The sequence below is a fragment of the Elgaria multicarinata genome, chromosome 7, assembly GCF_023053635.1.
Source record: "Elgaria multicarinata webbii isolate HBS135686 ecotype San Diego chromosome 7, rElgMul1.1.pri, whole genome shotgun sequence".
Taxonomy (NCBI): domain Eukaryota; kingdom Metazoa; phylum Chordata; class Lepidosauria; order Squamata; family Anguidae; genus Elgaria; species Elgaria multicarinata.
This window is the reverse complement of record NC_086177.1, coordinates 20,765,219-20,779,106: the sequence shown is the minus strand read 5'-3', so window position 1 is coordinate 20,779,106 and position 13,888 is coordinate 20,765,219.

Genomic DNA, 13,888 nt, shown 5'->3' with positions numbered 1-13,888 from the left:
TGCATCTAGCTCTCTGATCTGTCTTAGATTGCCTAAGGGCAATCCTAATCTCATCCCCAAGAATTGAATGTCCTTAATTTGAAAGCTTTGTTAGACACGTCTTTCATAGAGAATGCCAGTACCTCGCTAACTCGGAACACACCAAAAAACATTATCAAGGCACTGGCATGAAATAAATCCTGCTCACAAGGTGATGAACATATTGCTATCTACTGTTGACGTAGTCCCAACCGTATATCCGGGGTAATTGGCTTGCGTTTATCGGAAGGGGCTGGAGCAATTCTAGCCCCAGCCCTCCAGCATACGCTTGATTCTAATGTCCGAGGTGTGTACCCTCGAACCCTATAGTCTTAGCCTCAAATGACAAACCTGCTAATTTCCCTTTCAGAGTCCTGATGGCTACGCCTCTACTGCGCGAAACCACACGGAACTGCATTATGTGGTCCATGGGAATAGGCCATTGAGCTGCTAAATCTGAGGAGATCAGAAATGCGTGGAATTCCCTACCTGCGCGCCCTTATCGCGCTCAGGTACCTGGGGCCACAGACCTGTTCATGGCTTCAAACGCTTCGTCCCTCCAAGATCCCACGAGTGTTTGGGCATGGGATCTGGAAACTATCTATCTGCTGGGGCCAATTCCCGGAACCTGGAAATCTGGTTGCGCGACAAGGCATCAGCGATTCTATTATCCAGCCCGGGAACATGCCTTGCATAAAATGTGATATTAAAGTGGAGGCAAAGGAGCATCAAGCTCTGACTAGTCTCATTACTCGCTTGTTTTGGAAGATAGAATTGCTAACCTGCACTGTGGCTTGGTTATCACACCGAAAGTGTATGGATGAATTGAAAAGGAGGTCAGCCCACTGCCAGACTGCTATGACAATAGGAAAAATTCCAGCAAGGTCAAGTCACGGCAGATGCCTTCCTCTCTCAAACCCATTGGCCATTGTTGAGCGCACCAGCGTTCCTTAAGAATCACCCCGAAGCCATATGACTCCGACGCATCTGAGTGCACCTGTAACTGAACTTCTAAAAGAAAGTCAGTACTCGAAAAGGAATGCCATAGAATTGGTTCAAAAAAGAAGCCTATACCTCCAGGTCAGCTCTCATTTCAGCCAATACCTGTATGCGATGAAGGGGTCACTTGACCCCTTTCATCGCATCGTATAATCGCCTGGACGATGCCTTTCAAGGTGCTATCACTCTGTAGGCAAAATTCAGGTAGTCTACCAGCTCCTGAAGTTGCCTCATAGTGATCTTATGGGCCTTGGATATGGTTTCTATGAGGTCTTTGAGAGATTTTAGCTTATCTCTGGGCAGACTGCAAGACTGCTTACTGAAATCCAGCAAATCAATCGATATTCTCTCGGGGATTTCTTGGCACAATGCCCAGGTGAGAAAGCCTCGAATGAGGCAGGGGAGGTTGCGCAAACGGGTCTAAAACCCTACCAGCAATCACTTCCTTTAGAATTTTTCTCCCCCCGAACCAGATCTTCCATTGCATTAATGGAAGCCTGATTCTTGGAAAAAACTGGGATCGGAGGACCCTGAAAAGGAATTCTAAGGCCAAACCTAGACCTCTCGAAAAGAAATGACACGACATCCTGACGTATATAATCGCGTAAAGCTAAGGATAATTCCTGGATCTTAATTGGGCTGGGGCCCTTTGTAACAAGGCTGGATACATTGGGCTTGTTACCAGGGCGGAATTCTCTTCTACCCTTGGAGTCTTTGATCTTGGGACATCCAGAGTATGGGTGATCCCCACCACAAATAGAGCATTCGTGCTTAAACTTGCACTGTGTCCGCGCACACGTGCCCTTGGAGCTAAACTCCCAGCACAATAATCGGGGTTGAACCGATTGCTCGTCATGCCCTTTATGCTGAAAGGGCCCATCCGGGCGTGATAGAATATGCCCGCTATCCGCTCTTTCGCCAGAGATTGGTTTAGCTGGAGTCATAAATTGTAGCCATAAATCTGGCTCTTTCACGTCCCATTTAACTTCTGGGTTAAACTGGGCCTTCAATCTGAAAAGCCTCATCATACCCAAGCCATGCTGGGCCTACATATTCAGTATAACATCTAAATTATATCCAAATATTTAATTAACACTGTTGCCTTTTCGGGGTGCTTCAATAAAGCCACTCTTATGAATATTATATCCGGCCAACCAGTTGGCCCAGGTTCTCTCAACCTTTCTCTTCTTATTGCGCTCCTGATTTCTTTCATTGCTATTATCCTTGTCTTTCTGTTCTTCCTCTCTAAATAAGAGAGAGACAGATCAACAAACTCGCCCTTCCAAATCTTTCTTTGGTGGCATGTAATAATGACATCCGATAGGCTTAAAAATTGCTCTATAAGGGATATTACACCCTTTAATAGAGGAATAAGGATCACACTTTGGCTCCTCTTTATTGGTTTCCAATTCAGTTTGCATAGCTTGCGAAGCTCTAATTGGCACAGGAGCAGTGCATTCAATAATAGGGGTTGCAGATGTCTGGGACTCAGAAACTGCTTGCCTGGTAGAAGTGAGTGTGGGTTGCCAAACAGACATACATGCTTCTAGGGTTGCCTGTAGAGGGGTTTCCATTACCTGTGTATCTCCTAGCTCACTAGGTCTAGAAAAGGCCAAAATGGGCTCGTGGCCCACGGAGGCGTTCCCCCAAGTGCAACTGGTGAAGGCGTATGACCTGCTGTGGTGCACTGATACTCACTACGTGAGGAACTTGCAGATGATGCCGAGGTGGACATGGCCACCGCTGTAGGTTCTGTAACTTGGGAAGCCTCAGTAGCATGGGCTGAAGTTGATTCGACCTGTGTGATGTTTGTTGCTTGCATCACTGTAGATTGCTCTGAAAAGGTAACCTCAGATAAGTTACTGGTTCTATTACTCTTTCGCTTATTACCCTTGGACCGAGAATCCTTCGCCTTCAGTTGTTGTTTGAGTGCAGCATTGTCTTTCTCTAAAGCAGCAATGCATTGTAAAACTAGAGACATCGAAGATTCCTCATCGTCAGAAGACGAAGACAAAGGTGTTAGGATAGGGCGATTTGTAGGCAAACTGGGTGCTTTGCCTTTACCCTTGCTCCCCTATGACCTTTCTTGGGAGGCATGATAACAATACGTGAGGCAAAAACCAACACACACACACACACACACACACACGAAAGGAAAAAAGAAAAGTGTAAAAAAAAATTTAAACCAATTAATTAATTATGAATTAATTAAAATTTAACACAATAAATTCCATTAATTCAGAGATCTACTTAGGACAGCTATTAATTAAATCAATTAATTCGAATCAACCAATCGATTTTAATCAAACTAAACTTGAAAAATTAAATTCAGATAATTTGATTCAATTAAACTCGACTAATTTCAACTCCCAATTCAAACTGGTGATCCGAAATTATTATTATTATTATTATTATTATTATTATTATTATTTATTTATTTATTTATATAGCACCATCAATGTACATGGTGCTGTAAATCGAATAAACAGCCAAATAAAATTAAAACAAACTTAACTACTCAATGGAAAATTATTCAAGGCCGCCAAATAAAACTAAATGTATTAATTTAACTAGAAAACTTAAAGAAATTTAAACAGAAACAAACTCTGGCAAACTGCCTAAGGCAGGGGTGTAAAACAAAAGCGAAACTAGACTTAAATTATTCATCCCAGACGAAGCTCAACCCCGCTCTTCTTAACTTCAACAAAATGACTGCTCTTAAGGCATTCAAAACCCAATGCCCCCTGCCGCGGGGCAAACGAGCTAAATGAATCAGGGTTCGCACACAACCCCAAATACCAAGAGCAGGGCACTTCACTAAAATAAAGGGAGAAAAGCGGGAACGATGTAATACAAAGAATAAGGAGGCTGAGATTCGGTACGGGATACTAGCGTGTGGTAAAGTTCCCCAGAGGATGGGCAATCGTTGGTGATATAGATGAACTGGGCCGTCCCAACGCACCTCTCCGGGAGACTTATCCCAAAGCTGCAGCATACCCCGTACTGCGATAAGGCTGGGCGAAGAGCCCGCCCGAAGGCCGCCCTACCTCACCCCGCTCCCTTCAAACCACCCCCTTTTGCTCCAAACCACTTTAAATTAAAGAGTCAACGCCGCTCGCACGAGCTGCCGCGCTTCTCAGGTGCTTGCTGCGGGAAACGACGACGCCTGGCCTCAGAGTCACCGCCGCTGCCAAGAGAGCCTCCTCGCCTGAACTGCCTGATAGCCAGCCGAAAAACCGAAAGAGGCCGAGCCTCGGGCGGTGCGGCTTTTATAGCTGCGGCCTCGCCCCAAGCACACAAGGCTCGCACACTGAGCCACGTGAGCACTTTGCTCATTTCCAGCCCCTCCCAACCCACAACCGTTGCTCTCCCGCCCAAACTTTCAGGTTGGGCGGGAAGCATATTTTCCTGTCCTGCTTTGTCAGAAGCATTAAATGATCACTTAAGCGAACAGGTATAAATGTGTGTATGTGTGTGTGTGTATATGTATTTAAATAGAATCAACAAACCCCTGATATGGTTGACAAAAGGGAAACTTTTGGGGTCTATAGACTGAGACCTCTTAGTCTAAAAGGCCTTAATCTGGAGGACAAGGTGTAAGTATGATACCAATCATACTTCTGATTGTTGTTGTTTTCCTTCTAAGCAATTTTCAACTCCAGGCATTCTAAACTGCTGCTCCTGATATCCTTTTAAAGGCACAGCTACTGACGAAGGTGGACGCTGAAACACTTAGCTTAAAATATATATTTCTAAAATACTGTCCTTAGTCTTTCCATCTTACTCATACGTTTTACCTTAAGACTGTCTGCATCCACAACAACTTCCTTGATGTTTTGCTGTTGTGCCACTTCACAACCACATCTCTCTCTCCCTCTCTCTGTCCATATGTATGCCCTGAGTAGGGAGAAAATGGGAAAAAGGTGGCGTTCTAAAGTCTGTAATGTTATTTTCTTTTCCTTATTCATCTAAGAAAATGCTGTCTACTGCAATGGCGCATACCGTAATGACAAAGATATGTCCAGATTGATAGAATCAGGAAAAGTTGGATGGCGTCCGGCTTCCAAAGCAACTTTCCCCTCCCTGTCCCCATAAACCATCACCCCACAACACACTGAGCTGGCGATAGGGAACCTCAAGTGCTCACCTGGTCAGCTGCAGTGTCAATAGTTTGGCAATGGCAGGGCTGATCTACTGTTCCTTAGTCACACACAAAAAGATGCCTTACTTACCTCACATTGCTTCAATGGGTGTGCGTGTCTGTGTTTTGCTACTCCATGTTACGTTAGTTAAGACTTCTTTTTTCCCTCCTAACACCAGGAGCTTGAGCCCTGAACTCTGGGGAAATGCCCTCTAACTCCTGCTGCCCTCTGCCCATTTGGAACGCTCTTGCATCACAATGGACAACTAGAGCATATGTTGCAATCACTAGGGTGACCCTATGAAAAGGAGGACAGGGCTCCTGTGTCTTTAACGGTTGTATTGAAAAGGGAGTTTCAGCAGGTGTCATTTGTATATATGGGGAACCTGGGGGAAATTTCCTCTTCATCACAACCGTTAAAGCTGTAGGTGCCCTGCCCTCTTTTAAATCTGGTCACTCTAGTATAGCTCCTGCAGCTTGAACTGTTGTGATGAATAGGGAATTTCACCAGGTTCCCCATATATACAAATGACACCTGCTGAAATTCCCTTCTCTATGCAACTGTTAAAGATACAGAAGCCCTGTCCTCCTTTTCATAGGGTCACCCTAACAATCCCTGTGGCCTCTGATTGTGATTGGGAGGGGGCAGAGGGCCATTTCCTGGTGTTCTGACTGAGCCATAATGGATGGAGACTAAGCATTTCTGGCTAAAAGCACCAGAATCTGGCAATGTCTGTGGGGCCCTACTCTGAGGAATTCACCTGTAGATGTGGCTTCCCTTGATATCTCTTATAACCCTGGAGTGGAGAACTTCAGGGCCAACACTAACCCTATGGATTTCCCCACATGCCAGATCCCCTACCTGGGACTGCACCCCTTTCCCCTAACCACTGATTGGTGATCTCCCCAGTTTTGTGCCGTTTCCTCCCCATTCCAAAAGGTTGAAATAGGGTGACCCTATGGCTTCTGTATCTTTAACATTTGTGTTGGCAAGGGGATTTCACCAGGTGTCATTTGTATGCATGCAGCACCTGGTGAAATTCCCTCCTCATCACAAGAGTTGAGCTGTGGGGAAATGCCCTGTAACTCCTGCTGCCCTCCTCCCATCCAGGTCACTAAGCGCATCACGCTAGACCACCAGGGCCCATGTCACAAGCACCATAGGTGAGGGCTGTTGTGGGGTGGGGGGGGGGCAGAGGGCCATTTACTGCTGCTCTCATGGAGCTATAATGGACCAAGGCTAAAGCCCCAGACACAGGGTGGCATTTGGGGCACTGCCATGAGGAATTCATTTGTTGATCGTGTGGCTTCCCTGAATATGACTGGATTTGCCCAGATTTGTCCGGGTTTTTGATGGCAAATCTGGGAGGGGGAGGGGAAATCTGGATTATTATTTTTCAAAGAGCAGCTCTAATGGGAATTAACAAAAATGCTTATTAAAAATATTATTTTTAAAATTGTCATTTTTAAAGTTAAAGAGATGAAACTTTGCACTATGAAAGGATTTAGGTAGAGCTTTAGCCACACCAAATTTGAAACAGATCCGTTCATCCATTGATTTTTTAGGATTTTTTTAAAAAATTGAGGTTTTAAAATTATTATTTTTAAAATCGTCATTTTTAAAGATAAAGAGATGAAACTATGTACCATGATAGGATTTAGGTAGAGCTTTAGCCACACCAAATTTGAAACAGATCTGTTCATCCATTGAAAGTTGGCACCATGATAGCTTTTAGGTAGAGCTTTAGCCATACCAAATTTGAAACACATCTGGGGCCAGTAGCAAACCGTTAACAACAATAGCAGCTTGCAATGAGTGAAGATACATACAGAAAATATACTTGAAAGAAGGGGAGAATGTAACACACAGAGTATAGCAAAAACTTCAAAGTACAGCAAAACCTACAAAAGTAGGAGTGAGTGAAGTTAATTTCAGATACATTGGATCTCTCACTTGTTATTTATTTCAGTGATTTTAACATTAAGATGTTATGTAGAACAAATTTGTCTTAAATGTGTGCTGTAAAATCAGACATGTGACCAAGGCTATGTTCGGGTGGGCACGCCCCCTTGGTACTGGACACGCCCCCTTGCGGGCGACCATGTTGTCCTCCTTTTTGGTTTCCAAAATATGGTCACCCTAGATGAGGCCTAACCAGGGCCGAATGGAAAGGAACCAGTACCTCACGTGATTTGGAAGCTATACTTCTATTAATACAGCCCAAAATAGCATTTGCCTTTCTTGCAGCCATATCGCACTGTTGGCTCATATTCAGCTTGCGATCTACAATTCCAAGATCCTTCTCATTTGTAGTATTGCTGAGCCAAGTATCCCCCATCTTGTAACTGTGCCTTTGGTTTCTATTTCCTAAACTTGACATTTATCCCTATTAAATTTCATTCTGTTGTTTTCAGTCCAGCACTCCAGCCTATCAAGATCACTTTGAAGTTTGTTTCTGTCTTCCAGGGTATTAGCTATCCCACCCAATGTTGTGTCATCTGCAAATTTGATAAGCGTTCCCTGCACCTCCTCATCCAAATCATTAATAAAAATGTTGAAGAGCACTGGGCCCAGGACTGAGCCCTGCGGTACCCCACTCATTGCCTCTCCCCAGTTTGAGAAGGTTCCATTGATAAGTACTCTTTGAGTCCAATTCTGTAGCCAACTGTGAATTCACCTAATAGTTGTTCCATCTAGCCCGCTTTTAGCTAGTTTGTTAATCAGAATATCATGGGGCACTTTGTTGAAAGCTTTGCTGAAGTCAAGATATATGACGTCCACAGCATTCCCACAGTCCACAAGGGAGGTTAGCCGATCAAAAAATGAGATCAAATTAGACTGACAGGATTTGTTCCTGACAAATCTATGTTGGCTTCTAGTAATCACTGCATTGATTTCAAGGTGTTTACAGATTGACTTTTTATAATCTGCTCCTGAATTTTCCCAGGGATGGATGTCAGACTGACTGGTCTGTAGTTCCCAGGTTCCTCCTTTTTGCCCTTTTTGAAGATAGGGACAACGTTAGCCCTCCTCCAGTTGTCCGGCACCTCACCCGTCTTCCATGATTTTGCAAAGAGAGTAGACAAAGGTTCTGAGAGTTCTTCCGCTAGCTCCTTCATTACTCTAGGATGCAGTTCATCGGGCCCTGGAGATTTGAACTCATTCAAGGAAATTAGGTGTTCTTTGACCATTTGTTTATCAATCTCAAACTGCAATCCTGCCCCCTCAACTTCTGCTTCACTTTTTTCAGGGGGGTCATAGACCCGCTTTTGGGAGAAGACTGAGGCAAAGTAGGAGTTGAGCAGCCTGGACCTTCCCAATAGTGTTGTTGGGGGTGGAGGGAGGAAGTTGTTCCCACTCATGCCTATGTCAAACATACTATATGATTTGACTGTGCCTGTTTTTGTTGATATGACACAGTTCTCTCCTATGGCTGAGCCAAAAATGAATGCTAAGTTTGAAAGGCTTCCTATCTCAGAAGCTTCCAAGGAGGATCAGGAATAGGGATAGGATGTGGCAGAAATGGAAGGGAGTCGAAGTCAGAGGAAGGGAGTAGGCAGGAAGAGCAAAACTGTATTTGATTTACTACTATACTCAGCCCAGCTGTGGTATGCTCTGGCATCATATCTGAAGAACATGCTTTTGAATCCCCTTTTAGAGTCATAGGTCAGTGGAAGAAGACATGCTTTGCATGAAAAAGACCCCTAGTACAATCTCTTAGATAGAGATTCCTGTCCAAAATCCTGACGAGCCACTACCAATCAGTGTAAATCAGGAGTAGGGAGCCTGTAAACTTCCTGATGGTGTTAGACTCCAACTCCCACCAGCTCCAGTCATTATGGTTGAAAGTGAGAGATGATGGGAGTTGGAGTTCAACCACATCTGAAGGGCTGTAGGTTCCCTATCACTGGTGTAGACAACTGTAGGGGCGGGCAAATGAGCAATGTTCGAGAAAGCTAGGATTCTCTGAAAATTATCTTGTGGCTCGTCTCATGCCCAATTCCCATTCCTACTCGTGATTGCTGCTCAATCTATGTAAAGAGGAAACATGCACAAATTGAGCAGCAATTTCACAGCAAATTTCTTCCATAGACTAAAGTGGGGCTGATTCAGCCTGTGGAGGAAATTTGCACAAATTGAACTGGAAATCAGGAACAAGGTGAAAACACGAATGAGTGTTTGCCAATTTATGAATATTGGTATATGCTCACACTTGTTCTTGGAGGGCAAGCTCAAATGTTTTGCAAGCATAAACACAATTCTCATACATCCCTAACAATTGTCTGATTTGGGGCTCAGCTATATCTACCAGCTATCCGAGATGGGGCAGGTGGGGGGAGGATCTCAGGCTTTCCCACTTCTAGGATTGTCCCCCAGCAAGAAAACACCAGCACGGCATCCTGGAAGTCAGGAGGGATGCTCAAGAGCTGCGTTTGTGTGTTTTTTAAAGCAGGAGCCAGTTGCGCAATTGCGCGGGACTGATCCTGAACAAAATGTAAGTAAAGAAAATAAAACAACCCTCCCCCAAAACTTGGTGCCAAAAAGCAGCAGCAGTCGCCATCCTGGGGATGGTAAAACTGCTGCCACCCCACCCTCATGGGCACGGAGACCCCCCATGTAGCTCTGTGCTTGTTTGCAAAGCCCTGCTACTCACAGGGAGGAGGGAGACCATAGGAGCCTGTGCTACACTGCCCGCAGTCCTCGGGGAAAAAACAGGATAAGTGCCATCCATTTTATCCCAGGGAATGTGAGAGGTCATCCTTGGTTTACCCCAGGATCAGCTGTGCGTCATTTGGATGCACAGGGACAACCTGGAGCTGACCCTGGGATAAATGGATGGTATAAGGCATAATGGTATACCACCCTTGGTATAAGGCAACTTCATCTATTCCCAATAGTATACTTGCCCTCTTCTCTCTAACTCTAATGAAATGCTCCAGGGGTATTTAACATATATTTTAAGTAACTCATATGAGTACTTCCAGATATGAAAACTATCATTTACATGGAGATAATATTTGTTTTCATGAAGCCTGCTTCCAACATAAGTCTTCTTTAGCTTGGATAAAAAGAAGTTAAAGAGAAACATGCATGGTGTGGAAAATGTGGAAAGGGAGACAGTTTTCTCCCTCTCCCATAATACTAGAACCCAGGGTCATCTCATGAACCTGATTGGTGGAACATTTGGGACATATAAAAGCTAGTATTTCTTCACGCAGTACATAGTTGAATTATGGAATTTGCTATGACAAGATGGCTTTAAAAGGGGTCTGGATAAATTCCTGGAGGACAAGGCTAGCAATGGCAACTAGGCCTAATGGCTATGTGCTATCTCCAGTAGCAGAGGCAGTAAGCCTACGTGAACCACTTGCTGGGGGACATGGGTGGGAGGGTGCTATTGCACATTTGTTCTGCTTGAGCGTTACTGGTTGGCCATTGTGTGAACAGAATGCTGAACTAATGGACCCTTGACTTGATCCAGCATGGTTCCTCTTATGTTCTTATGACCAATCCTGAGAAGATTTGCTGAGAAATTAGTCCCAAAAGATTTGATGAGACTTAGTTAATAGCTAGTAACTGACTATAGGATTGCACCCTAAATCTGATTGGGTCGGAACAACTCCTGTATGAGGGAAGATTGCAATGTTTGGCTTTTCAACTTAGTAAATAGCAAGAAAGGGAGAGGGAAATGACAGGACTGAGGTTTATAATTGTTTGCATTGTGTGTAGAAAGTGGATAGAGAAAATCCACTTTATTATTCCCCACTCTCTTGACTCTAGAACCCAAGATCTTTCAATGAAGCCAATTATAGGAAGATTCTTGACAGGCAAAAGGAAGGCCTTCTTCATACAGAACATTGTTAATCTACAAAACACACAGCCACAAGTTGTGGTAATTAGTGTTGTGCTGAATATTTTGAGGCTTCTATTTTCAGCAATTTGTGGGGCAATATCTCACAGGTCTGAGCACTCAGGTCCAAGAGTGGCTGATATGTCCCAGACTCGTGTGCATCCCAGTGGGTTTCTGCCTTTCATTACTTGCCACACATATTGGTTCCTTTGGCCATGGCATGCTGTGGTTTGAAAGGGGGTTGGTGTTATGGTTGGGGGGAAATGTTTTCCCAGGTTTATGTGTTCAGTTCAACCATAACTCAGGAACCACTGTCCTCATGTCTTGCTTGTGGTTGGCCACTGTGGGAAACAGGAAGTTGGACTATATAGGTTTTGTTGGGTGACCATATGAAAAGGAGGACAGGGCTCCCGTATCTTTAACAGTTGTATTGAAAAGGGCATTTCAGCAGGTGTCATTTGTATATATGGAGAACCTGGTGAAATTTCCTCTTCATCACAACAGTTAAAGCTGCAGGTGCCCTGCCCTCTTTTAAATCTTGTTACTCTAGTATAGCTTCTGCAGCTTTAACTGTTGTGATGAAGAGGGAATTTCACCAGGTGCAACATGCATACAAATGACACCTGCTGAAATTCCCTCTCTTTGCAACTGTTGAAGATACAGGAGCCCTGTACTCCTTTTCTTATGGTCACCCTAGGCTTTTGGCCGGGCCTAGTAGTGCTCTTCTTATGGTCTTATGTAATTTGGGTTTTTTACCTTTTCTTTCTGCAATAGCATTTTTTGAAAAGGATAGCCTCCTATGGATAAGATTGTCTTTTTCACTTTTACAGCTGAGGAAAGTGCAGGCTGGGGGTGAGAGGAGAAGCACAGGAAGTAGACCTTTATAGGAAATAAGGCAAAAAGGGAACATCAATGGTTTCACAGGTGAGCAATACAAAGAACCTGAAGAGGCATAAAAAATGGAGGCATTGTGCTTGAGTCCAGTGCTGATCCCTTATGCGTGTGACCCAAGGGAAATGTTGCCAATTTGTCAGTTCACCTGGTTTCTTTAAAATGGGAGTATTACACCTGACCTTGGAACTCTTATTTGAAAGTGGTAATTGCAGAGCACTTTGAGTTCTACCCCGGGGAAGTGGCAGTGATGAAAATGGATTACAAGTTTTGCCAGGGATTCTAAAGCCAAAGATCATGAGAAGCAACGTGTTTCACTGGGTTTCTATTTTTGTTTTTGTTCGTACCACTCTGCTCTTGACCACTTTTGCACTAGGAAGCAGACATAGAAATCCTGATAGAAATTATCCCCCCCCACACACACACCCTTTGCTGCTTCTGTTCTTTGTACACTAGCCTGGCGTTGAGACATGTCCAGCACAATCCTATGTGTCACAACACAAAAGTAAGTCCTTCTGAGGTAAAAGATAATAATAATAAAAAAGAAATGCTGGCAATCCTGAAAAGAAGTTTGAGAAATAGATGATGGTAGAACAGAAACGGGGGTTAGAGAAGCTGCAATATGTATCTATCTATTCGCTACTGGGCCACGTTTAAGGTTCTTGTACTTGTGTACAAAGCCCTAAACAATTTGGGACCAAGATACCTGAGAGAGCGCCTTCTCCCTTACCAACCTGCCTGGTCACTGAGGTCATCCGGGGGCCTGCTCCTGGTGGTTCCATACAGATCCATCCTCCGATTGGAATCCACCAGAGGAAGAGCCTTCAGCGTGGTGATGCGCCCCTCCTGTGGAATTCCCTGCCTCTGTTGGTCAGGCAGGCACCAACCTTGTACTCCTTTCGGCGCCTCCTGAAAACATCTTTGTTCCAAGAAGCCTTTCTTTAACATGCAGCCTTGGATTTCTGTTTTTGCTTCTTTTAAATTTTGTTTTAACTGTTTTATTCTGTTTTTATTTTCATTTTACCTTGTACCTCTGAAATTTTTCAATGGGAAGCGGTATATAAATATTCTAAATAAATAAATCTATATTGACTGGTATTTTTGCTCTCCAATTCTCACCATTTCATTCATTCATTCATTTTATTTTATTTTATGGAGCAGCTGCCTTGTTTGAAAGGGAAGGCAAACTCCATCCATTACCATCAAACCAACCCTGGGAAAAGAATACCTGCTTTCGCCAGAGAGGGGTGCCTGGGGGGGGGGGGGCAGGACCCACAATTACCAGTGAATTCTGATCAGGGATGGGGAATGACGATTTTCACTAGTCTGGTGGATTCCTCCTTTATAATGGTTCCCAAAAAAGGCTGCTACCATGGCTAGAGTTTCCAGTGAAGTTTATCTAAAATAAAATGTTCTGTGAATTTGGAGATTTTTTTTTCCATTGGGGAATCACTTTTCAAGTTCTCCCACCACTGAACTGCTGGAAGTGGGTGGGGGGAGTCCATTTTGAGGGAGTCCCCCACCCCAATATATCTCAGGACTATTAAACACATGTTCTGCAACCAGGCACATCATACTTTTCTTTTGTATTAGATTTGCCTCCATTTCTCCTAGGAGATTTGGTTTTTCCCCCCTACAGAACCAACCCACCTTTTTAAAAGTAGCATGTGATTTAACACAGATAATTTAGTCCAAGACAAGGAGAGGAATTTCAAAACCAGATGTGAATTTGTGCACTTGTTAATAACAAGTTTATTCTTAGAAAATCAGGCCAGTTGAAATTCAAACCTGAAAGAAAATATTTCTATATTTAGGCAATTCCCACCATCTGCCCCCACCAGACCCTTGATGGTCTAAATGGATAGAGAAAATATATGCTTAAAACTGTATTCCAATACACATTTACCTAAGAGTAAGCCCCACTGAACTCAATGGCCTCACTTCTGAGTAGATATACATTCTATTGAATTGTTAGGTACCAGGGTTC